Below are 24,671 nucleotides of genomic sequence, written 5' to 3' on the forward strand. Positions count from 1 at the left end.
ATTTGCCTTACCAGAGTCCGGTCCTCCTGCTACTCCTGCGAGGCCCTCAGGATGCATGATCGCCAAGACTTTCTCCTCCCATGTTGTTAGTTGTAGGGGAGAGGTGGGGGTCCACCTCCAGTCCTCTGTACGGCTACCTGGTGTCTGGATACCACGGAACTGACTTTCCCCCGTAGGTCGTTCCACCTCTTCCTGATGTCATCCTGTGTTCTTGGATGCTGTCCCACTGAGCTGACCCTGTCGACAATTCTCTGCCATAGCTCCATCTTCCTTGCAATGGATGTCTGCTGCACCTGTGATCCGAATAGCTGTGGCTCTACCCGGATGATTTCCTCCACCATGACCCTGAGCTCCTCCTCAGAAAACCTGAGGTGTCTTTGAGGTGCCATAATGTGGTGTGGGTGATGTGTGAGGTGATGTTTGTTGTGCTGTGTGATGTGTTGTGTTGGGGTGTGTTCTTTAAGGTGCATGGATGTTGTATGAATGAGGGTGTTGTGTGCCTGTGGATGCTGGTGTTCTGTTTTCTATTCTCTCTCTCTCTGCTTCTTCCAAAAATTTCATTGTAAGGGGTTGTGGGTAATGTGGGTCTGTGTTTTATAGTGTTGTGAGTGTGTGGATGTGGTGTGTGTATATGTATCAGGTGTGTGTATTTTGAATTGTCCAATATGGTTGTGTTTTGTAAATGTGTGTGTATTTTGAGCGCTGCGGTGTGTACCGCCAATGGTTTACCGCGGTTGAATGACCGCCACCTTGATTCGTGGGTCGTGATACTGTGGGCATATTCCTGTTGGCGTGACAGTGTAGGTTTTGCTATCGCCAGTTTAACACTGACCTTTGGTGTGGTGGACTTGTGTGGGTGTCTGTATTGTGGTGGATTACGAGATGTGGTTCATAATACCTGTAGCGGATTTCTGCCTCGGCCACAGTATGTTGGCGGCCGTCAGCACGGCGGTAAGCGGGATTTACCGCCAGGGTTATAATGAGGGCCTATGTGTTATGTATGCTGCAACATTTACTATAGTTTGCATCACAGTCTACATGTATTGCTTTAATTATAGTGTCACACTCGCTTGTTTTGCTCACTTTGATTTTGCATTGAGAACTTAAAAACTGGTAACTTATTTTCCCTATGTTCCTATCTATTTGTTTATATGATGCAACTTGTAGCTGCATATGCTGAACCTTTTCCAAGAATCACAGCATCAATGTTGTGTAACCATATAAAGTGTCATACCTGAACATGTTTCTGATGTTGTTTCCCTTTGTTTTTCAAAAATATTAAAAAACATATTGAAACAAAGGGGGTCATTCTGACCCTGGCGGTAAAAGGCAGTTACCGCCTGTCAGAAGACCGCCATAACACCGCCGCGGCCGCGGTAACCCGCCAGGGTCAATTTGACCCACAACTGCCAAACCCCCAAAAACCCGACCTCCACTGAAGGCCGCCACATCAGCGGTCAGCGATTAACTGGAGATGACCAAACCTCCACCGTCACGCCAACAGAAATACGCCCATGCCATTACGACCCACCAATCCACGCGGCGGTCTTTCAACCGCGGTATCCCATTGGCGGTACACACCGCCGCGCTCAAAATACACACACCTTTACAAAACACAGCCACATTGGATAATTCAAAATACACACACCTGATACACATACAAACACCACTCCCACACAATCAATACGATATAAAACACGCACCCACATCACACACAAACCCCCACAAATCGAAATTCAGAGACAAGGCGCAATACACAGAGAGAGAGCACAGGGAACGCAAACCACAACACGCACAGGAACCCAACATCATCCCCCACACTACATCTACGCACAAAACACCACACACCACTACACTCATCACCACAAACACCACCCCACACCTCATCCACACCACCCCATGGCACCCCAAAGACACCCCAGGTTCTCGGACCAAGAACTCAGGGTCATGGTGGAGGAAATAATTAGGGTAGAGCCCCAGCTCTTCGGCACACAGGTGCAGCACACCACAATAGCCAGGAAGGCGGAGCTATGGCAAAGAATCGTCGACAGGGTCAACGCTGTGGGACAGCATCCCAGAAATCGGGAAGACATCCGAAAGCGCTGGAACGACCTACGGGGGAAGGTGCGGGCGATGGTGTCAAGACACAACATCGCTGTGCAGAAGACTGGCGGCGGACCCCCACCCACTCCACCCGAATTCACAGCATGGGAGCAAGAGGTCTTGAACATCCTGCATCCTGAGGGCCTCGCTGGAGTAGGCGGAGGAATGGACTCTGGTAAGTCTAATCTCAACTACTTCCCCCCCTCCAACCACCAGCATGCCAATCCCCACCCCCACCCTCTCCCCCAACCCCCCAGCACATATCCTCCCTGCTAATGTCTCACCAGCACAACCCACCCAAACCAACACCAACCCCTGAATGCCAACACAAACCATGGACACCCATCACCTAAGCATGACCACTGCACATACCCATCCCCCCCCCCAAAACCACCCTCACAACTCCTCCCACAAGGGAATGCCAGCACTGGGGGACAAGGGCACCCACAATTCGCACGCCATGGCACACACAGAAGCAATAACCATACTATTTTACCCCTGCAGGGCCCGAACGCCAAGACACCGGCCCGGAGGATCCAGAAATGTCCATCCCACCCCCAGAACAGGCCCCCAGTGATGACAGCAGCTCTGTCGACCTAGAACCTGATGACCAGCCCGGACCATCGGGGACCTCTAGACAGTCGGTTCCCCTCAGGCAGCCACAGGCCACAGCAGACCTACCCCCCTCTGGAAACCCCAGCACAGCACCCACCCAGCGGGCCCATGCCTCTGTCTCCAGGACAGGTCAAGCAGCGGTGTGTCTACCATTACAGGGCACCCAGGGCAACCCACCACCCCAACAACAACAGGGACCTGAGGGCAGTGGTAGTGGGCACACCGTCCAGGGAACAGAGGCCCAGGAACAAAGGGGAACTGGGAGGGCCGCTGTGCGACAGAGGGAGGACAGGCCTAGGGAACCCACTGTCCAAGAGGCCCTCACCACCATCATGGGAGCGTACCACCACTCCCAAGAGACGATGGCGACGGTCCTGGCCAGGTTCCAGGAGATCCAGGCCATGCAGGAGGGCCAGTACATGGGGTTCCGGGAAGAACTGCGCAGCATCAGTTCCGCAATGGGTACAATCGTGGTGCACTCAACCAGATTGTCACCACATTGCGGGACCATGTGGCCCCCCAAAGGGCCCCTGCCACTAGCATGGAGGAAGAACAGCCCACCACCTCCGCCGGCGCTAGTGGTCAGGAGGCCCCGACACAACAGCAACGGCCCACCCGGACCCCACCCCCTGCAGAACATGAACCACCCGCAAGAAAGGCCTGAGATCGAGGAAGAAGACAGAGTAGGATGTCAAGACCCCCGCCATGCACGGATCCCCCCGGATGTCATCCCACTGTCCCACTTGTTCACCCTGTCCAACCTTGAACTGCCCCTGCTCCACCTTCCACAGGCATATGGGCAATGCACCTGTGCGAACGTGAGTCTGGACTCTGCCATGGACATGCCTCCACCATCACCCATCACCCTTTTTGAACTATACACCAATTTTTGCACTTCAATAAACACAATTATTGCACAAAAACCATCAGGAGTCTGCTATTTATTTTTCTAAACCAAATGTATTCGATATAACCAACCAAAAATGTCCAAATACATTGTGATGACAACATACCAGTGTCACACAGCGGTAGTCCATGGGGAAATAAACCAGAGGGCACTCCGTGGGGACCACATCACTGAAATAGGAAGGCAAATTCACAACTAAGTTACCATACATTGGGGTGAAAGGTCAGACAGTAGAGAGCCAGTACTGTTACAGATATAATAAAATGCAGGAGTAGATTCTTACCTGTGTGTTACTGGAAATACTGCAGTATCACTCTGTCCCTGTTGTCTGTTTCGTCATCTTCGTCTTCCTCCTCTTCACTCTCCGCAGGCTCCACAGCGGCCACAACACCACCATCTGGACCATCCTCCTGCAGGAAAGGCACCTGGCGTCGCAAAGCCAGGTTGTGAAGCATGCAGCAGGCCACGATGATATGACACACCTTCTTTGGTGAGTACATTAGGGATCCACCTGTCATATGCAGGCACCTAAACCTGGCCTTCAGGAGGCCGAAGGTCCGCTCGATCACCCTCCTAGTACGCCCATGGGCCTCATTGTACCGTTCCTCTGCCCTTGTCCTGGGATTCCTCACTGGGGTCAATAGCCAAGGCAGGTTGGGGTAACCAGAGTCACCAATTAGCCACACACGCTGTCTCTGTAGCTGTTCCATCACATAAGGGATGATGCTATTTCGCATGACGTACGCGTCATGCACTGACCCTGGGAACTTGGCATTTAAATGGGAGATGTACTGGTCAGCCAAACAGACCACCTGGACATTCATCGAATGATAACTTTTTCGGTTCCTGTACACCTTCTCATTGTCTTTGAGGGGGACCAAAGCCACATGGGTACCATCAATGGCACCAATGATATTGGGAATGTGTCCAAGGGCATAGAAATCACCCTTCACTGTAGGCAAGTCACCCACCTCAGGGAATATGATGTAGCTCCGCATGTATTTCATCAGGGCAGACAACACTCTGGACAATACCTTTGAAAACATAGGCTGAGACATCCCAGATGAAATGGCCACTGTAGTTTGAAATGATCCACTAGCCAAAAAATGGAGTACTGACAGCACCTGCACTAGAGGCGGAATCCCTGTGGGTTGGCGGATGGGTGACATCAGGTCTGGCTCCAGCTGGGCACACAGTTCCTGTATAGTGGCACTGTTGAGTCTGTAGGTGAGTATGACATGTCATTCTTCCATTGTCGACAGGTCCACCAGCGGTCTGTACACGGGAACATTCCTCCGTCTCCTCGCAAGTCCCAGTGGACGGTGCCTAGGAAGGACAACATGGAGCACAGAGTCAATCAACCCACAGGTAAGTTCCCACAGCCTGCACAGTACACGAATCTCTCTGGATTGAATAGCTTGTATGAGTGTCGATGCAAGGCCTAGCCATGTGTGACGCAGTAGGAATTAAGCCATGTGGGCCCTTGAAATGGCGGCTGCCTGACCTGTGAAGTGTGACAATGTGAAGTGAGGTCATTGCGCTGGCGTGGCACGCCGTGGCGGTAGGCGGTCGAAGACCGCGGCGCAAAGCAGCATTGGTTAACATTGAACCCTATGGGTTTCAGGAGCCAATGACGATGTGCGCCGGCGGTCGCGGTACGCACCACCGCGGTACGCACCGCCGCGGGCGTGACCGCCATTTTCTCTCTGCTTAATCACACGAGACCTGACCATCCACAGGAGAGGACCTATACTGCAAGTGCTGCTGTGACCTCGGTCTGGAAGTGACAATGGCTGCTGCGACTGGGGAAAGGGCCCCTGCCTTCAGTTCCGAAGAGTTGGAGAAGCTCGTGGACGGGGTCCTCCCCCAGTATGCGCTACTCTATGGTCCTCCAGACCAACAGGTGAGTACACGGGGGCCAATGCATAGTGGGCAATGCCTGTGATGAGTGGGGTGGATGTACGATGGAGGGGAGGGGAGCGAATTACGAATGCATGGCACGACAGATGAGAGCATGTGCCACCTGGCAAGTTTGGGGAGGGGGGGCCACTCACATCGAGCATGCAGAAAAGTGATGATGTTTCTTTTCCCCCCCTGTACATGTCACATAGGTCAGCGCCCATCAAAAGATCGATATTTGGCGTGCCATCGCCAAGGACGTCCGGGCCCTGGGGGTCCAAAACAGACGGGGCACCCACTGCCGCAAGAGGTGGGAGGACATCCGCCGCAGGAGCAGGAAGACCGCCGAGGCTCTGCTGGGGATGGCCTCCCAACCAAGGAGGGGTGCCAGTCGTACCTTGACCCCCCTGATGTCCCGGATCCTGGCGGTGGCCTACCCCGATTTAGATGGGCGCTTGAGGACATCACAGCAGACACAAGGGGGTGAGTACCAGCACATTCAGCTAAATTTGCGCGCAGTGGAGGTGCCTGGGTGGGGGAGGAGGGCTGTGGGTATCCCTAGGCCAGGGCGATTTCTGTAGGGTAGGCCCCTCCGTGAGGTATGGTCCTGTGCCCCAACCCCCCACCTCTGTAGGGTGCCTAGTAACGCTATTCATGGACCTGTGTATTCTGTGTGGGCAGTTGTCGCCCATAGGCTTGTAGGGCATGTCCCAGGGAATGAGTAGTGTACCCCAATTGCGCAGCGTAGTGCAGGGGGCTTCAGTGTCTGTCCTCTCCCCCAACAGTGTCCCCAATGCATGCACTCAACTTGTCTTTATTTCTCCATCCCCCCCCCCCATTTTCTTTGTTTTTCGGTGAATGTGTGCATTAGCATCATCAGGCGGAGGAGAAGTGGCATCGGCGCAAGAGGGAGCTGCATCTCACATGTCCCCGGAGGGCCATGCAATGGACTCCGACATGACCAGTGAGACGGAGGGCGAGGGGGGCTCCACCACGGGGACCCGTGCAGACGTCAGTGACACCGACACGTCCTCGGATGGGAGCTCCCTTGCGGTGGCGGCAACATCCGTGCCCACCGATACTACAGTACAGCCGCCACCCAGCGCACCAGCTCCGCCCTCCGAGCAGCCCCTCGGCCTTCGGCCCGTGCCCGCACAGCCAGGAAGGCGGCCATCTCCTTCGCCCCAGGCACCTCACGCCCTGCCCCAGTCACCCCTGCTGCCCTCAGTGAGGAGGTCATTGACCTCCTGAGGACCATCACTGTTGGGCAGTCTACCCTTTTGAATGCCATCCAGGGTGTGGAGAGGGAGGTGCATCAAAGCAATGCATACCTGGAGGGCCTTCATTCGGGTCAGGCTGCCCATCAGCGATCGTTCAACGCTCTGGCCTCAGCACTGACGGCAGCGATTGTCCCTGTCTCCAGCCTCCCTCTTCTAACTCCCTCCACCCAGTCCCACTCCCCTGTTCCTCTGCCTATCCCATCCACACCTACAGACCAGCCTGCACACACCTCAACACCCAAGGGAAGCTCATCCAGACATAAGCACCACAGAACACACAAACATTCACACAAGCAACATACAGATGCAGACATGCCAACAGCCACTACCTCCTCTGTGTCCCCCACCTCCTCGTCTCCCTCCTCCCTCCCTGTGACATCTACACTCACACCTGCATGCACACCACCATCAGCCAGTACACCCATCACCAGCACACCCTCCACACCAGTCCGCACACGTGCAGTCACCACCCCCACTGCCATGTACACGTCCCCTGTGTCCTCTCCCAGTGTGTCTGTCACCCCCGCTTCCAAACCACACAAACGCAGGCAGGCACCCAACCAACAGCCATCCACCTCACGTCAGCCTCCAGCCCAAGCACCTGCACCCAAAGACACCAGACTTGACTCTCCTACAACCACATCCTCTTCCTCCACTCCCATACCCACTCCAGCTACCCTTCCATTGGCTCCTAAAAAACTAATCCTCTATAAACTGGACCTCTTTTCCTCACCTGACCCACCCCCTCCATCTCGTAAGAGTTCCAAAAACACCTCAGCCACCACCAGCCCAGCAACTCCCAAGAACGTCGTGGCTGGTTTTTGGAGTCCGCCCTTTCCTTGTGCAGGGACATCGGCCAGCAGCAAAGGCACAGCCAGCCCCCCCCCTGGGAAGAGGAGCAAAAAACTGAAGGGCAGGCGCGACAGGCCTGATACGCCTGCCCCCCAGGAGGGTAGCCTTGCACCGTCACCTGCCACATCGGGTAAGGGAGCCAAGGGCCACAGAGAGTCTGCCAAGGAGGGCAAGGGCAGCAAAGCGCAAAAGGCAGGGAGCAGCCGACCTGGCCATGAGGGCCCCACCAGCCCCATTCTGGGGGTATCGGAGGAGACCCAGGGCCCCAGGACTCCATCACAGGAGGGCCCGCAACGGAAAGGTCCGATGCTGACTGAGCAGGAAGTATTGGCCAGGTGTGGTTCACTCGAAACACAAGACAGGCACCGCTGAACAGGGCCCCGCCGTGAGGAGCACCGCTGAACAGGGCCCCGCCATGAGAAGCACCGCTGAACAGGGCCCCGTCAAGACAGGCACCGCTGAACAGGGCCCCGCCGTGAGAAGCACCGCTGAACAGGGCCCCACCGTGAGGAGCACCGCTGAACAGGGCCCCGCCGTGAGAAGCACTGCTGAACAGTGCCCCGCCAAGACAGGCACCGCTGAACAGGGCCCCGCCGTGAAGGGCACCGCTGAAAAGGGCCCCGCCGTGAAGGGCACCGCTGAACAGGGCCCCGCCGTGAGGAGCACCGCTGAACAGGGCCCCGCCGTGAGAAGCACTGCTGAACAGGGCCCCGCCGTGAAGGGCACCGCTGAACAGGGCCCCGCCGTGAGGAGCACCGCTGAACAGGGCCCCGCCGTGAGGAGCACCGCTGAACAGGGCCCCGCCGTGCCGTGAAGGGCACCGCTGAACAGGGCCCCGCCGTGAGAAGCACCGCTGAACAGGGCCCCGCCGTGAGAAGCACCGCTGAACAGGGCCCCGCCAAGACAGGCACCGCTGAACAGGGCCCCGCCGTGAAGAGCACCGCTGAACAGGGCCCCACCGTGAGAAACAATGCTGAACAGGGCCCCGCCAAGACAGGCACCGCTGAACAGGGCCCTCCTGTCAAGCACCGCTCCGCTGGGCCCTCCTGTCAAGCACCACTCCGCTGGGCCCTCATCTCAAGCACCGCTCCGCTGGGCCCTCCTGTCAAGCACCGCTCCGCTGGGCCCTCCTGTCAAGCACCACTCCGCTGTAATCCACCTGATGGACTGTGGCTTTGCACCCCCCAGGATGGCACAGTGGGCAATCCACCCACTGTAGAGACTTGAGAGACTGTGGCTTTGCACTCCCCAGGATGGCACAGTGGGCATGGAGGCCCTTCGTGGATCTGGTGTCGTGGACTCATGTGGCTGAGGTGCCCCCCCTTCCCTTCCCCCTGAGGTGCCAGTTTTTTATTTTTGTGATGTCCCAGCAGTGTTCTCTCCAATGGACTCGATCTCGTGTGTGGGCTTTGCCCATGTGTTGGTGCACATTGGCCCACGGACATTTGGACTTTGCAAAACTGTGCCGGACTTTTGCTACTTGTATATATATAGTTCTAGATGTGTATTAATTCTTTATATATTGGTTAGTTCGCTGTACTTAATTATTGATGTAATATAGTTCTATTTTTACAATCATTGCCTTTTGTCTTTGCATTTTTGTTTTGGGGGTTTGGGGGTGTCACTCTGACTTTTCAATCTGCATTGGTGTGTAGGTATTTCGGTGGGGGTGAGGGTGGGGGTGGGTGTGTGGCGTATGTGTGTGCCCGTAACCTTTCCTCCTCTCCCCTCCCCTGTGTCGTAGGTGCAGTACTCACCGTTGTCGTCTGCGGCGACGTTCGTGATCCTGGAAGAAGAGCAGGAAGGCAATGGCTGGGAGGATGTGGAGTTCCGGTTCCATGCTGTCCCGATTCCGCGTGGAGTGTGTCGAGGTGAGCGTTTTCCATTGGAAATGTCTGTTTCCGCCGTATTTTTATCGGGATTGGTGAGTTGTGATTGGGTGGGCGGTACATTGTCTGCCGCCTGTCTGTTGGCGGTGACCGCCGCGCTGTTTGTTTGTGCCGCCGTGGCGGTCGGAGTGTTAAAGCGGCGGCCTGTGTTGGAGGTTCCCGCCAGGGTCAGAATTCCATTTTTTGGACCGCCAGCCTGTTGGCGGGTTGGCCGCCGCTTTAACACTGACCGCCAGGGTCAGAATGACCCCCAAAGTGTCCAGAAGGGCTTAAGTACATTTTCCAGAACAGTGCTTGCAATAGTTTAGTCAATGTGAGCAGTACATATTTGTGAGTATTATTGCTTGTTGAATCATTTCTCTGTATCAAAACAGTAACTGCATCATGCTGCAATGTAGCGCTATTAAGATAATAACAGTGACTGTTTTGCAATCATTTTGTTATTGTATACCATGTATCATGCATGTAGTTTAAGCGCCCACACTTATAACTATTGTGTTATTGTGTTATCTTTTTATTACATAATTTGTATAGATTTTAGTTTATGACAACTTTTAATGTACACATTCTTATATACTTTCACGTAGTTTTGTGTCTTAGAAAAAACCCACAACCCTAGCTGGATAGTCACACGTGTATTGCAAGGTGTGTTATCAAAAGATTGATATAAAAATATCAGCAGACATAAATGTCGTCTCTTGTATATTGTCTGCAAAAATATCACTCCAAATCTTCACCAAATGGACCAATATATTTTAAACAATATTTGGGACACAATGTTTATGTCACACAGTACTTTTATACACAATAATCTGGCATACAATCTATTACAACTGTAATAACTAGGTTGCATTGTAGCCCTATTTAAACCACACCTTTTGAGCCAGGCCTTAATTGGCAACCAAGCCGACCAGAAGGTCAAGAAGTCTTGATAGGCCAGCATTTCAATATTGTCTAGTGTTGAAGTTATTTGGGAATGCATGTTACCTAATTTTTGATGTTGGTAAGTTGTTCTTGTGAATAAAGGGACAGGAGAAAAAAAAAGCTTGTGATTGAAAATAGAGGCTATGCTGCCTTACTTGCTGTAAAAAACAGATTAGACATGTATGCTCGATTTGTCACTTTCGGGTTAAACAGGGCATGGGTAATATTGACACTGTCCATGACAATGCAATTGCTGTATAGTATTCTAGTACAATTGATAGAAATGGAGTCTCTAGTTGGCAACGGTTTACACCCTGTCCATGTAGAGACCCTCACTCTAGTCAGGGTAGCAGAGCCACGCATCTAGGATAAGCCCTGCTCATCCTCTTGGTAGCTTGGCTCAAGCAGTCAGGCTTATCTCAGAGGCAATGTGTAAAGTATTTGTGCCCACACACAGTAACACAGTGAAAGCACCACAAAAGTACTCCAAACCAGTTTAGAAAAATAGCCACAACGACAAAAATATAACATATATGAGTAAAGATATCACTTATAAAAGATTAAGGGGGTTATTCTAACTTTGGAGGAGGTGTTAATCCGTCCCAAAAGTGACGTAAAAGTGACGGATTTACCACCAGCCGTATTACGAGTCCATTATATCCTATGGAACTCGTAATACGGCTGGTGGTATATCCGTCACTTTACCGTCACTTTTGGGACGGATTAACACTCCTCCAAAGTTAGAATAACCCCCTAAATGTAGTTGTACTTCCTTGGAATCAATGAAGCACTTGACTGAGGCAAAGTACCTGAGATGTGTCAAAAACAAAGCCAACATGGGCTGCAGGGGAGGTGATGTGTCGAAAGAGCCAAAGATGCATTGGTTTCTTACTTTTGCAGGGGAGGTGATGCATTGGTACCTTACTGTTAGGCAGGGGAGGTGATGCTTCGCTTCCTTGCGGCCACATGGGAGGTGATGCTCAGTTTGCGGCACAAAGCATTGGTTCCTTACTACTGTGTTGTAAGAAAAAAAGGGCGCCCTGGGATGATGCATTGATGATGTGTCAAAAGTCAAACTGCATTGCGTCGATCTCACAGCGATGAAGAAGGTGCTGCGTCGGAGTCAGGGCGATGCATCACAGACTTTGGTGATGCAGGTCTCGAAACTCATGCAGTATTTGTTCTTCAGATGCGCTGTGATGGAACGCTGGGGCCTGTGTTGAAAACCGTGATTGACACGTCAAATGGGGACAATGCTCCAGTGTGTGCAGCAATGATGCGTCAAATCTTTACAGCAATGTGCCAGTTCGGAATGACGTGTTAGTCAATGCATGGATTTTTCTCTTCTAGCACCAAAAACCTCCTTCAAGGGCCCAGAACTGGAATTGGCACCTTTTGACAAGACAGGGCTCTCAAGAGAGAAGACCAGGTGCTGGCAAATAAAGTCTTTGATGTCCCCGAGACTTCTTAACAGGAAGCAAGCTCAACTCAAGCTGTTGGAGAACCTTGGAAAGCAGGATGTATAAAGTGCAGTCCAGTCCTTTCACTTCCAGGACAGAAGCAACAACCAGCAGGCCAGCACAACAAAGCAACAGGCAGAGTGGCAGTCCCTCCAACAGCATCCAGCTCTTCTTCCTGGCAGAATGTTCTCGGTCCAGAAACGTTCTAACTATGCGGGGTCAGAGGTTCAGTACTTATACCCATTTCTGTCTTTGAAGTAGGCAAACTTCAAAGAGAAGACTTTGTAGTGCTCAAGGCCTTGCCTTTCCCTGCCCGGGCCCCAGATTCACTCCAGGGGGTTGAAGACTGCTTTGTGTGAGGACAGGCACAGCCCTATTAAGGTAGAAGTGTCAGCTCCTCCTACCACTCTAGCTCAGGAAGACCCATCGGAAATGCAGGACACACCTCTGCTGCCTTTGTGCGACTGTCTAGAGTGAATTCACAAACAGCCCAACTGTCATCCTGTCCTAGACATATATTTCACAGGCAGGCAGAGGCACAGAATAGTTAAGCAAGAAAATGCCCTCTTCCTAAAAGTGGCATTTTCAAAGTTACAGCTCACCAAAAGTTGTATTTTTAATTTGTGAGTTCAGAGACCACAAACTCCATTGTTCTATCTGTTCCCAATGGGAAATTACACTTAAAAGATATTTCAAGGCAATCCCCATGTTACCCTATGAGATAGACAGGCCTTGCAATAGTGAAAAATGAATTTAGCAGTATTTCACTATCAGTACATGTGAAACACACCAGTGGCCTACTTTAGGGGCTACTTGCATGTAGTAAAAGGGAAGCTTTGGGCCTGGCAAATGGGTGCACTTGCCAGGTCAAAATGGCAGTTTAAAACTGCCCACACAGACACTGCAGTGGCAGGTCTGAGACATGTTTACAGGGCTACTCATGTAGGTGGCACAATCAGTGCTTTAGGCCCTCTAACAGCATTTGATTTTCAGGCACTGGACACCCATGGTGCACTTTACTAGGGACTTAATGGTAAATCAAATTTGTCAATTGTGGATAAACCAATCATCAATACAATTTAGGCAGAGAGAACTTGCACTTTAGCACTGGCCAGCAGTGATAAAGTGCCACGAATCCCAAAGCTACAAAAACCAAAATTCAGCCCAGGATCAAAACCAGAACGTCAGAAGCAAAAAGACATGAGAAACCATGCCAAGAGCTGACAGGTCTAACAACAACATTCTAAGTTCTGCATAGAAAATCATTTGACTACTTGTTAGTTATTGAAAATGCATCTGAAAATCAAAGTTTACAGTGGATGAAAAACAGTAGTAGAGTTTTCACAAACAATAAAAAGAGCATGCAAGTAGGTGGACTGTCTAGAAACAGATGTGCACAGCAAAGGTATGGCTGCAAATGTCGTGGGAGAGGTATTTTTAGGGTAGCACGGATTTTGGGGAATTTTTAGCCATTTCCAGTGAAAGCTATTGTATGAGAACATAGATGCAAAAACATTACAGATGAGGACTCAAATGAGCCACATCCGTAAAAGAATTAGAAACTTAATTACACAACCTAATAGGATATATTGTTAATTCTGTAGTTGCAGTTGAGGCTAATTTGTTATTGCAGGCTTTATGCAGTTCATTTCAGAGCTAATAAAAGATGAATGTAGGATTCAATGCACTTTTAAAAAAAGATTACAATGGCAACCTTTGAGACTAACTAGACGCTTAGATTCAATTGGATAGTATGAAATGTACTAGAAATGTGAATTAGATTAAATGTACACAAGAAAGTCACTTTAAAGGGTCTCATCTTTACAAAACATATTTCTGTTTGGACCCTTGTCATAGATGTTCTCCATTTAAAAACTAAAGCACGTAACTAGGAGAAGTAATTTGTTTTGTCTGCAATATGTGAAAGAGAATAGTAGTGCAAATGTAAAGATTCTGTGTGATACTCAAACATCTACCAAGAGCAAACGAAGATGGTGAACTTCCTGCAATCCTTTTGCAGGGGTAAGCAATCAGTAAGCAATAATAGGCTCTCATAATAAACATTTAAGATATGGCCACTAGACCTACATTCCATGGAACTTTAGATACCTCTTCTTATCCATGATCATTTTGTGATACTTCATTATCCAAGTTGGTTGCATTCTCCTTTTCCTCCCTCTTCTAATACAGTTACAATCCTTCCATTGTTTGAAAGAGTTAATAATACATGCCAGGATCATCTTCTCCTAAGTAATTGTACTTAGTGATTTATGTTATGTGTGAATGCCATTACAGAACCCGCAGAAAATCAGGTGCTAAACAGATTTAACACCCTTGGCCTCAAACAGATTATAAACCTTCCCACTCACAAAGTTGGCCACACTCTGGTTATTTTCTTTACTACCTCTGATTAAATAGCACTTTAAACTGCTAAGGACTTGCCATGTACTGACCACCACTTCATTATATTTTAATTAATCAACACTAAATCAAGTAATCCCCATTTAGGTAAGGATAACATTTCTTGCAGAAAATGGAAGCCATCACACTGGCCTAATTTGGCAGTATGTTCCAGCAATCAAAACAAACTGGTGATGTCAGTCGGCTGATAACCTAGTATTATTGTCCAATCAGAAACTATTTTAGACCCTGGATTACCTTGCCCCCATGGAAACCAAACTTGTGAAGCAGGAATAGGGTCAGAATTGTAGTTTAATGATACCCTTAAATGAAATATGTTAAAGCATTTGGAGAAAACCGTATAGCGACACTGACAAAATTAACTCTCATATACAAATGTGTAAATACAATCATCTTATTAGGAAAGTTAAAAGATATTTTTGTGCCCAAAAAATCTCTCTGCCTTCAATAACTCTTGTACACTCTTTGGCCTTATTGGATCTCTATATAATCCTCAGGCAACTAACTCTGATGTGACCCCATCACAGGATATAGCGGCTCAACTCCCATCCTTCTGTTACAAACAATTTACTCTGTCAGAGAAGTACAACAGCACAAACCCTGTTCCTAAACAGCAACCTTTAGAATCAGTTATTACTGTAAACACCCCCACCTCATATTTTTCCCTCACTTATTTCATGGGACATATCTTGTCTACATTTACTCCCATTACCAAACTAGATTGTCTGAAGCTCATTGCTACCAGCAAACCCACTGACTTCCCCTTTGGACATTTACTCAGCTCGTCATTTCAAGTCCACTGGTGTCCTAATTCCTGAGAATATCAATTATATCATACCACCCCTTTCAAGAAGGGCAAATTCCTGGACAAACGTAAAAAGGTATCATCCACTCTTTCTTAAAAAGGCCAACCTGAATCTTAATGAACCCGCTAATATTAGGCCTATATGTTTACATCTTTAGGCCTTATCTTTTCAAATTGATAGAGTAAATTGTGGCCAAACAGCTTCAGGACTATAAGGAATACAGTTTTCTAAACTTCAAAAAGGATGGTTTCTGCCCTGGTTATGATACCAAGCCAGTGATTCACTCAGCAATCTCAGGCCTATCATGGACAGTGGAAGATCAGGAGTAATAATACTTCTCAATCTCTTCACTGCCTTTAATTCTATAAGTCACTCCATTCTTCCTAGAGCCTCTTGGAATGTAGAATTACCAACGATGTCCCTTCCTGGGTAAAGTGTTTTCTATGTGGAAGAACGCAACAAATTCAGATAAGCCAATTCTTCACGGCTGTTGCCTTACTGTATTGGGGAGTCCCCTAAGGCTCTTCCTTGTCCCCATTGTCGTTTGTTATTTATGTCCAATCACTGGCCAAACTGCTAAAAAGTCTAAATATTACCGCCTTTCTATGTGCTGAAGATATACATATCCAATTTCAAAGAGAGTTGAATAGTCTCAGCGACTGCTCTTCATTCATTCTGACTGCAATCTCTGACTTTGAGACTTTCACTGACTTTGAGAGTAAAACAGACAGTGATGTTTTAACAAATTAGAGCATATATCAATAGCAAACTATATTCAGCAATCTGTTGTCTATTGCAATCTCCACTCAAATCTGGTGAAAAGCTGAAATTGTTTCCCCCACGGGGTCTAGAAGAGTGGATGGGGAAAGCTGGTTGCTGCAGGTTGTCTATGTCGCCTTAAAGGATCCTACAGTTTAGATTGCACAGTAAAGTGTTTTAACAGCTGATGCTTTGAGTAATATGTGGAAGAGGCAAATTTAGAGAGTAGTAAGGCTTACTAAAAAAGGGTGCTTGCAGTGATTATTGAAAGAAACTTTGCAGGTGATAACTGCCCCTGTAGGTGAGAAAGTCTGTTCTCCTACCCACCTCAAAAAGGAAATTGCCTTCTGTACTGTAGAGTTCAAAGAGGCCAAGCTAAATAGGTGACTGATTTGATTGACTGTAGAGCATCAACTACTTGCCTTTCCAAAATGTTTTCTTTATCAAAATACTTATCCAAGATGCCACGCTGTACATCTGGGCAAAAGAAGTGGCTCACAGGCAATCTTTGCCCCTTAAAACCGCTGCAGCAGTCATCTTACGAAAGCCAATGGTGGCTATGTACACCAATCTGATTATGATAGCCACTGAGGCCTTTTCAACCTCACATTAAAGTTTTCATATCTTGTTTCTTGTCATCCGGTGCAAGTCTAGCTAGAGAGCAATATCTGTCAACAGCTTGTCACAAGTTCTCACCACCTCTCCCACCAAACTCTGGACTTGGGATTATTGATCTCCCCTTCCACTCCTTCATCAGGGCATTGACACTTAGGGCCCCATCTGCACTGTGTGACAGAAGCCATGCTGCTCAGGATTGTGTCTGTCACATGTTCGCTCCCCAGTTGTTACCTCCCCTTCAACGCACATTAAATTCTATCCCCACACAAGCACCCCAAAAGATTCACCATCTGCGTCAAAAGCTACTGTGGATTCAATGATTTTCAGCAGTTTAAGACATCCCAGGATTCGAAGATCTTTTGGGTGATTAGAGGGTCTTGAGATTCAAAAATCTATTGCAGGATACTAGGATCCAACAGTCTGTAAAGCCAGACACAGGGCATGGCCTGGTACTTGGTTTTCCTCTGTGTTAATGAGAGGAAATCTCTGCTTGGGCTCTGCCCTTAATATGTTCTTCTCCTTGGGCTCAGGTCAAAATTGGTCCTGGCTCTCCCATCAAGACTATCTTGAAACCAGACATTGAGAACTTCCCAGAAGATTTCTGTTTGTGATGCTTCTTGGAACTCCTTCAACATTGTCACTTCGAAAACTTTCAGAGTCCTCGGTTATTGATGGTTAGGGAGATTTAAATATTACTTGTGTGGGCTGTGAACCTATGTACTGTCCCCTGCATCTATGTACTAAGATTCTGTCATGGCCTCAGTGGTGCTGTACCAACTGTATATTTGGCCTCTGCAGTGGTACCTGCAGATCATGTGTGAACCTTTGATTTTGATCCGTGCATCAAGTTGTATAATGTTAACAACTGCTATAGGACATTGAAACAAGACCAGCCTTATGATGATTGTTTTGGATCTAGCAAGATATAGTATAAAAAAGGTGTCTCTCATGACGAACAACCCACACCTGATGAGACAAGCTTTGTGGCTACAAACTAATGACATCTATTGTGTGCCTTCTATGAAATCCCTATTCCCCTTCTTGTCACTTTCCTATCAGTGTCAAACTCAGTTGTGGGTGTCTTTGGCAAACTGTCTGTCTGGAAACAGACTGGTCGGTTAGTGCCAGCATGGGCTATGCACTTACCAAAGTGCTCCATCTTTCTCCCTCTCCTTATCTGAAGGGAGAGGAGAAATGAGATTGCATGAATGGTGTTGAGTGTACTACGTGACAAAAGAATCAGCATTAAGTTGTCCGAAGAGACATGTTGGAAAATGATCCAGATGAGGAACCATCGCTGAGACGGAGGCTAGTCCTGCAATATTTAGCCACCTTCCTGCCATGTAAAATGTGTGATGGGAATACCTTTAATGAGCTTCCCTGGAGTCTTTTTTATAAAGGCATGTACGAGTAGGTGAACAGTACTAAAAGAGTACCACTTTACATAATTCTAAATGCCTTTGGGCATAGGTCCCAGAGTTTTTGATGCTCAGTCATATGAAAAGCATCACTCGAAAATGCAGCAATCTTACAATCTCTATGAGGGGCCCTCATCAAAATTCCTTGAGTTGTGCATTTGGCAAGAATGGGAAATCTCATTCGAGGTGCAAGTAGCACACTGGCTGACTTACATTGTACGAAAATCTATTACAGCTTTAAAATTTGATAACCTAATTCATGGAGGAGAGTTAAATATTCTCGGTTATTTATTAATGTACTTATTTTATGTATGTATTTCTTTCTACGCCTGTCTATAAGGCTACTGCACCAAGTGGCAGGGGTTCGCCTTCCAAATCAAGAAACAGCTGGAAGCATGTCATACGGTAACAAGCAGTGGTAATGTCAGTGGTGTAGAATTTAAATGAGTGGATTGTGGGTCTTAAGATGTAATGAGGAGTCATGCTAAAAAGCAAGAAGGCCAAGAGTTGAGCATAAAGTGCACAAACGTCGAATGTTGTTTCCAACGTTGAATGTTGTTCCCACATTAAGGCATGCGGTACTTAACCTAGTGTAACCCCCATCAAGGCTGAAAGGCATGTGTAAATAATGAAAGCAACTTTCCATTTTACTTTCAGTTTTGCTTCCACCCAGCTTTGACTAATCTAACCAGTTCTTTCAGCCAAGTCAAATATGTGACAAAGGTTGTTTGCACTGCATCGGACAGAACAAGGTTTCACTCTGTTTCAGTGGGCAGGTTATGAAATGACTGTGCTGAATAACAGCACAGAAATGCACTTGTTGATTTGAAAGATCTAGTCCAGAAAAGGTCCATTCTGCAAAAAAGTGGAAAAATACACTGTTTTTAGAATTTTAAAATGTACACAGTGTTTTGAACCACATCCCTCAAACAAATACTGTCAAGGAATTAGAGCTTGGTTTTCAGAACGCTGAATTACCTAATTTATGTTAATGAATTCTGAATATTTTACCTAAACATAAACAAATGTGGTACAGATGGCATATAAACATGCACGTCTTCCCCGTCCTAAAACGCTGCAATATGCAAAAGTTCAGCTCTCACATTAAACCCGATTTCATATATTTTAGTGATCTCTATAATTGCTTTTTTGTTAATTTAACTTGCACTGCAGTTTGAACTTCAGTAGACCCTACTCTTTGATGGATCGTTGCCTCCTACAATATTCTGCGTGAACTCTCTTGTTTTCTATTCATTTAATATTCAGGCTCCCAAGCCTTCCTGGAACATTTCACTTGGGAGGCCCAAAGACTCCCTATTTTACCAGTTAAATCTTTGATGTGTCAGCAGTCTTTGTGTAAAGACTGTTGTCACATAAAAAAAGCGATTCTTGACACATTTGAATTCCAGCACTCTACAGAGAACGAAAACAACTTATACAGCTTATCATTCGGGCGCTCTTTATAATAACAAGCATTGGCAATGACAATGGGTCTCGCCTAAGAATTAAAGTGCCTTTTGTGTCATTGATGAGTTTAAGCACTCAGCAAGTCATCATACATGCACTCTGACATTCATTTTTGTGCTCATGCGTCCATTCATCCATCAATTCACATGCTGGTACTACTGCAAAAAAACAACAACTCAACAACATAAAACAATACAAGATAAATTAAAAGAATACAAGTACAAAAATAAAAATATTGTGCCATCTTACCATGGTGAGCATATGCTTGTAATAATTAAATCGAATAAAGCAGCAGATGACCATCTTGCAAAGGTACTGTAAATAGAACATTGTTGTTTTAAAGTTGAAGTATGTCTGTCACATTACCTTTAGACCCTTTAGCATTGTCTGTCGAGCTGTAGAATACTCTTAAGGAACATTAGAAAAAAACGAAGAGCTAATAAATGAAAGAGGAACTATAAAAGTTGAAGATTCAAAATTAAGGCCAACTCTGCCCTTAAACTGAAGTGCCCTCATTTTCAGGTGGGTGTTCACATATGATCAGAAAATTCAGCTATGCACACCCCAAGAGAGTAAATGACTGACGTGGACTGAATCATTACCCCATGCAGTTCGTTCACATGGATGGAAACAGAGTGAAAATGACACAGACAGAGGAATGGCAGACCAGAGTTAACTGAAAGCTCCACTAGCATACAGTCTGTGGAGGGATAGAGTTAAAACATCCTGAGGCCCTTGCTCCGTAATGAGCTGCAGAAACAAACTGCAGTATACATATATTCAGCTGAGGAGAGATGGTCAACCTACCTACAGTCTGCGGGAGATTAAAAATTACTCCTGCTGATCTACTAAACTTCAAGCAGGAGGTACTAATCTGCAAGTGCCAGGCACCTGAGAAATCAGATACTACTCTCAGATAAGAAAAACTATTGACACAACTCAGGGATTAACTGCCAACTACTAGATCAGAAATGTTTCTCATGCCTGGCCCACATGCCATAATATGAGACTTCTGAAACTGGTGGCCAGATCTATTTTTCTCATACAGGTAGCAAATAACTCCAGCATTATGTGAAGTGCTCTTGGTGTTTGTGCCATAAGTACTGCGTTGTCTGCATGAAGTAGCAGTGGGGCCAATGAGTTCCCTATCTTTGGGACATCGCTTGTGGCACTAACCGAGGAGGAGGCCAAGTCATTAATATAAATAATAAACACAAGCCAGTCCAAAATACAAACTTTGCGAACTTCTCTAGCTAACTCAAAATTGTCTGACATTTCACCTGAAAGGCTGAATCGTACATTAGCAGCAAGGTTCTTGTGCAAGATGTGCAAGGAGTTTACCAATGCTTCCTCCACACGTCCTCCACCCCAGCTCTAATACCTTCAACCAGAGCTCTGTGCAACTGATGGAGTAGAAAGCTGTTGAAAGATCCATAAATGCCAGATAAGTGGACACTGCCTGATGGCTATATACTTGCCAATGATCAAATGCAATTTCAGGCAGTGTTCCACTGTATTCATCCCAGGTCAAACCCAGCAGGGGGCACATCATGTTATTTTGATTCTCCCAAAACCTCAGGCAATAAAAAACACTCTTCCCAAGATCTTGCTGTATTGTAGATAACAGATATGGGGCAGTAACATTTGGGTAACATGCAGTCCCCTTTTTTAAAATAGGGACTATTGTTGAAAGCGCCCAAGAATGTGGACTCCTTTTACACAGCAAGTTATTAAATGTATTCATATGTAAAGGGCCCCATAAATCTATCTTGCATTTGATAAGGTCCATAGGGACCCCATCTGACCCTTGGGCTTTGCCACGCGTGTAATTTCTTGCAAGTTTTATGATGGAACCCTGTTTGCTTTGAACGGACTTCTTAGCATTGTGATGTAGTTTTTAGAGCAGAATGGAATGAAAATTTGGTTTAAAATGCTGAGTTCACAGTTACATGCAGAGGAATAAAGATGTGTAATATTCACCTCTGTTTGTCACATAGTCATTGGTGGGTACCCAGGCTGGGGAGGATGCTACAACTGGCGATGAGATACGGGATAAGAAACCTTAAGAATGACCGTGCTTCCCCTGAAAGTTTGCCGTGGTTTAAGCATACTGCGTGTGCATGCCACATGTTACTGTTGAAGTACAAAATCGATGCTTCATGCATGTGGAGTCAAAGTGCAACGGACATGGGTCAGTCAAAGAGCCAGGTCTTGAGGTTCTTCCTGAACTGAGCCAGCGAGGGGGACTGCCTGAGGTGGAGCAGGATTGTGTTCCAGGACTGCGCGGCGAGGTTCGAGAAGGATCTTCCTCCAACGGTGTTCTTCCGCATCTTGGGAATGATGAGGGCCAGTTGAGCAGAGCTCCCCAGAAGGTGTGTAGAAGGAGAGGCAGTGGTTGAGGTAGGCAGGTCCGATGTTGTAAGGGGCCTTGTACGCATGTGTCAGGAGCTTGAAAGCATGCATTTGTTAACAGGGAGCCAGTGTAGGTCTCCCAGGTCTCGCCGTGGGAAATCTGTCACCAAAGATTCTTCGCACTTTAGGCCTTTGATTCATTGGTCTTCAGATCGAGATGGTGAAGGAAAGACTGAACCTGAGAACTCAGTGACTGCTGTTACCTCTGTTGGAGTGTGTCTTTCAAAAGCAATATTAACATGAGAAGCTTGCAATATATTGTGTAATGAAGCTGCATAGAAAATGTGTTAACATAGAAATAATACACGCATTTGAAATGTGCCCACGGGGAGTGGTTGTCAATGTATACGAAGACTAATGAAAGCTTGTTGATTCTAAATTAATTATGTACTAATGTTTTGAATTTGTATTAGCATATTATAATTAGAGTTATGTAGTGAGAAGATGCTTATTAATTGATAGGCCTTAGCTTAGCAAGGTTCTGGGCCTAGTTGCCTGGTCTCGTAGTAAACTGCATTTTCTAACGTGCAATGTGCTGTTTTCGTGAAGGACATGAAGCTGTACTTTTCCAGAAGTTCTGAGTGTAGCCGTAGTAAATTCTTTCTCATGAGAACCGACTTCCTCAAGGAGACGTTCTTGCTGAATGCAACAGTGTAATTTATAACAGATACAAGGTTAGCTGTAGTAAGAGAAAACAATGGAGACACTGACTGGAGTGTAAACTGTAACTTTTTCTACCTGACATTCCAACCGATGAAGACATCAATAACATGGACCAATCCGCGACATGAGAACTGTGGTTTGTGGAAAGTTCTGGCAAAGTGCATGGAGGATTATTGGTCAGAGATAAAGATGCACCAATTATTATCCAATGAGGAATCATGGGCTAATTAGGTAGTTTTGATTTAACCGCAGGACCCAAGGAGAAATTAGGCCGTCCTTTTGGGACTTTGCCGTTTATTCTTCCTGTTACTTTAAACCATCCTCTACTTACCTAATACTTACTTCTCCTCCATATGAGGAAAGATCCTATTCCTTAGCTATGCTATATTGAGACTTTGCCCCGTCCTATCTCTGTTGATGGCGAATCGACTGATGTCCTGAGGACGAAGACTGAAGCTGTTTGCTGATCTGTTGGATTGGTAACTATATGATGCAAAATTGTAATTGTCTGTTTGCCTTTTCTTTCTAGGTACCAACTGCTATTTTGATAGAGGCCATAGTTAGATGTTTTCCAAATTTGTGTTTGCTAAAATGTTTTGCATGAAGCTCAACATGCTAATGCTAATTTGAGGTTAGTTAAGGTGTTCACAATTATCCGGTGCAAATAGACAAATGACTGAGTTCTTGCTTTGTTGATTCATGTATTAATAGGACTTTGCTAAGTTGCTTCATATTAATGTTGTGCCTAAATGCTGAATAATATTCTCTATACATTGATTAAATTGTGTTCGAATCGAAAATCTGAAGAGTTACTAATGAGATGAATTGCTAATGAGATGATATTAGATTGTAACCAATAGGGAAATAAATATCCTAACACTTAACTAGTTTGTTGTGGTTATTCATGACTGAAAGGTCATGGTGTGTTCAACTATTGAGTCTTATTAAATGTTCTTGATTAGTTTGTTGATTAGTTACTGTGCATATTGTTTGGGCTATTGATCTATTGATTTGTGATGCCAAAAAGATACCTCGTACTGGGAAGTTCTTGAACGTGGTCCAAAGGTTCATTGACCTAGGCGTGTCTCCTTGTGAGTTTACTTATCAAGGATCTGACACGCTATCAGATTTTGGTAGCAGAGGATGGTTTGGCCCTTTGGGTCCCCAAAACGAGGGACTGCGGTTCGATAGAATTGATGGTTCAAAGAGTCTGGTAGAAATTGATGGGCGTGGTTTGGAAGTAAGCAAGGTTTATCGGAAAAATTTGGTTTGGGAAAATTAATTTTCAGTAATGCAAATGGGAGAGATGCTGTGCTCCTAAGCCACAAATGACTTTTCCGGAATCTCGGAGCTTGCCGAAGGGATGTTTGAGTATGTTCTCGGCATTCCAGTGATAGTGTTAATGAAGTAGGATTTGTGCTTGCACAGCTTATGCAGGTGAATTGTGAAGTTTGTGAGGATTTTAGGCCAGATGATGATGTTTTAGTAGGAGCGTGCGTACTCCGCAGTATGAGAGTAGGGTATTCAGCGAACTTCATGTGAGTGTGGCGCTTTGTGCTCAAAATTGTCCATGTGGTTGTTGATGATGTACTGACCCTGCGTGGTCTAAGACTCCGGAGTATATTGATAAGTGTATGATACACTTGGTTTATGTTGTAATTTGCGCTGTTTAATAGGTCGATAGTGAAATCGACGAGTTGAGTATGAGTCAAAGTGAGTGAATGAAAACTTCAATGGAGATTTGGTGAATTCTAAAGTGCACTAGAACAATCCATTGACAAGTCCAGAGTAAAATTTGTGGGTCAAATTTTGCTTGCAAGTGCGGGATCTGAGAAGGAGAGAGTAGCGGCAGAGGTTAAGCGAAATCTCTGTAAAGTTCTGAAGCGATTGTGTTACCCCTTTCCTGTAGTAAACAGGCACATTTGAGTTTATTTTTTGGTTGGTGCTCGCATTATAGTGCATTAGTTTGTGTGAATTCGAGAGTGGGAGGACAAGACACAAGACGTTGTAAGCCGCAGAGTGTGTGAGTGTGACATCATTGGAGCCGCGCTGGGATAGGTCCATTAGTGAGAAGGGTCGTGCACAGATTGGCTGCCGTCCGTGAGAGGCAATTGGTTGAGAAGGTAGGCAAAGAGAGTTCTGGGAATTAAAGTCACTTCCTGATTCGGTTGTGAACAA

The sequence above is a fragment of the Pleurodeles waltl genome, chromosome 4_1 (assembly GCF_031143425.1).
Source record: "Pleurodeles waltl isolate 20211129_DDA chromosome 4_1, aPleWal1.hap1.20221129, whole genome shotgun sequence".
In the NCBI taxonomy this organism is placed as follows: Eukaryota; Metazoa; Chordata; class Amphibia; order Caudata; family Salamandridae; genus Pleurodeles; species Pleurodeles waltl.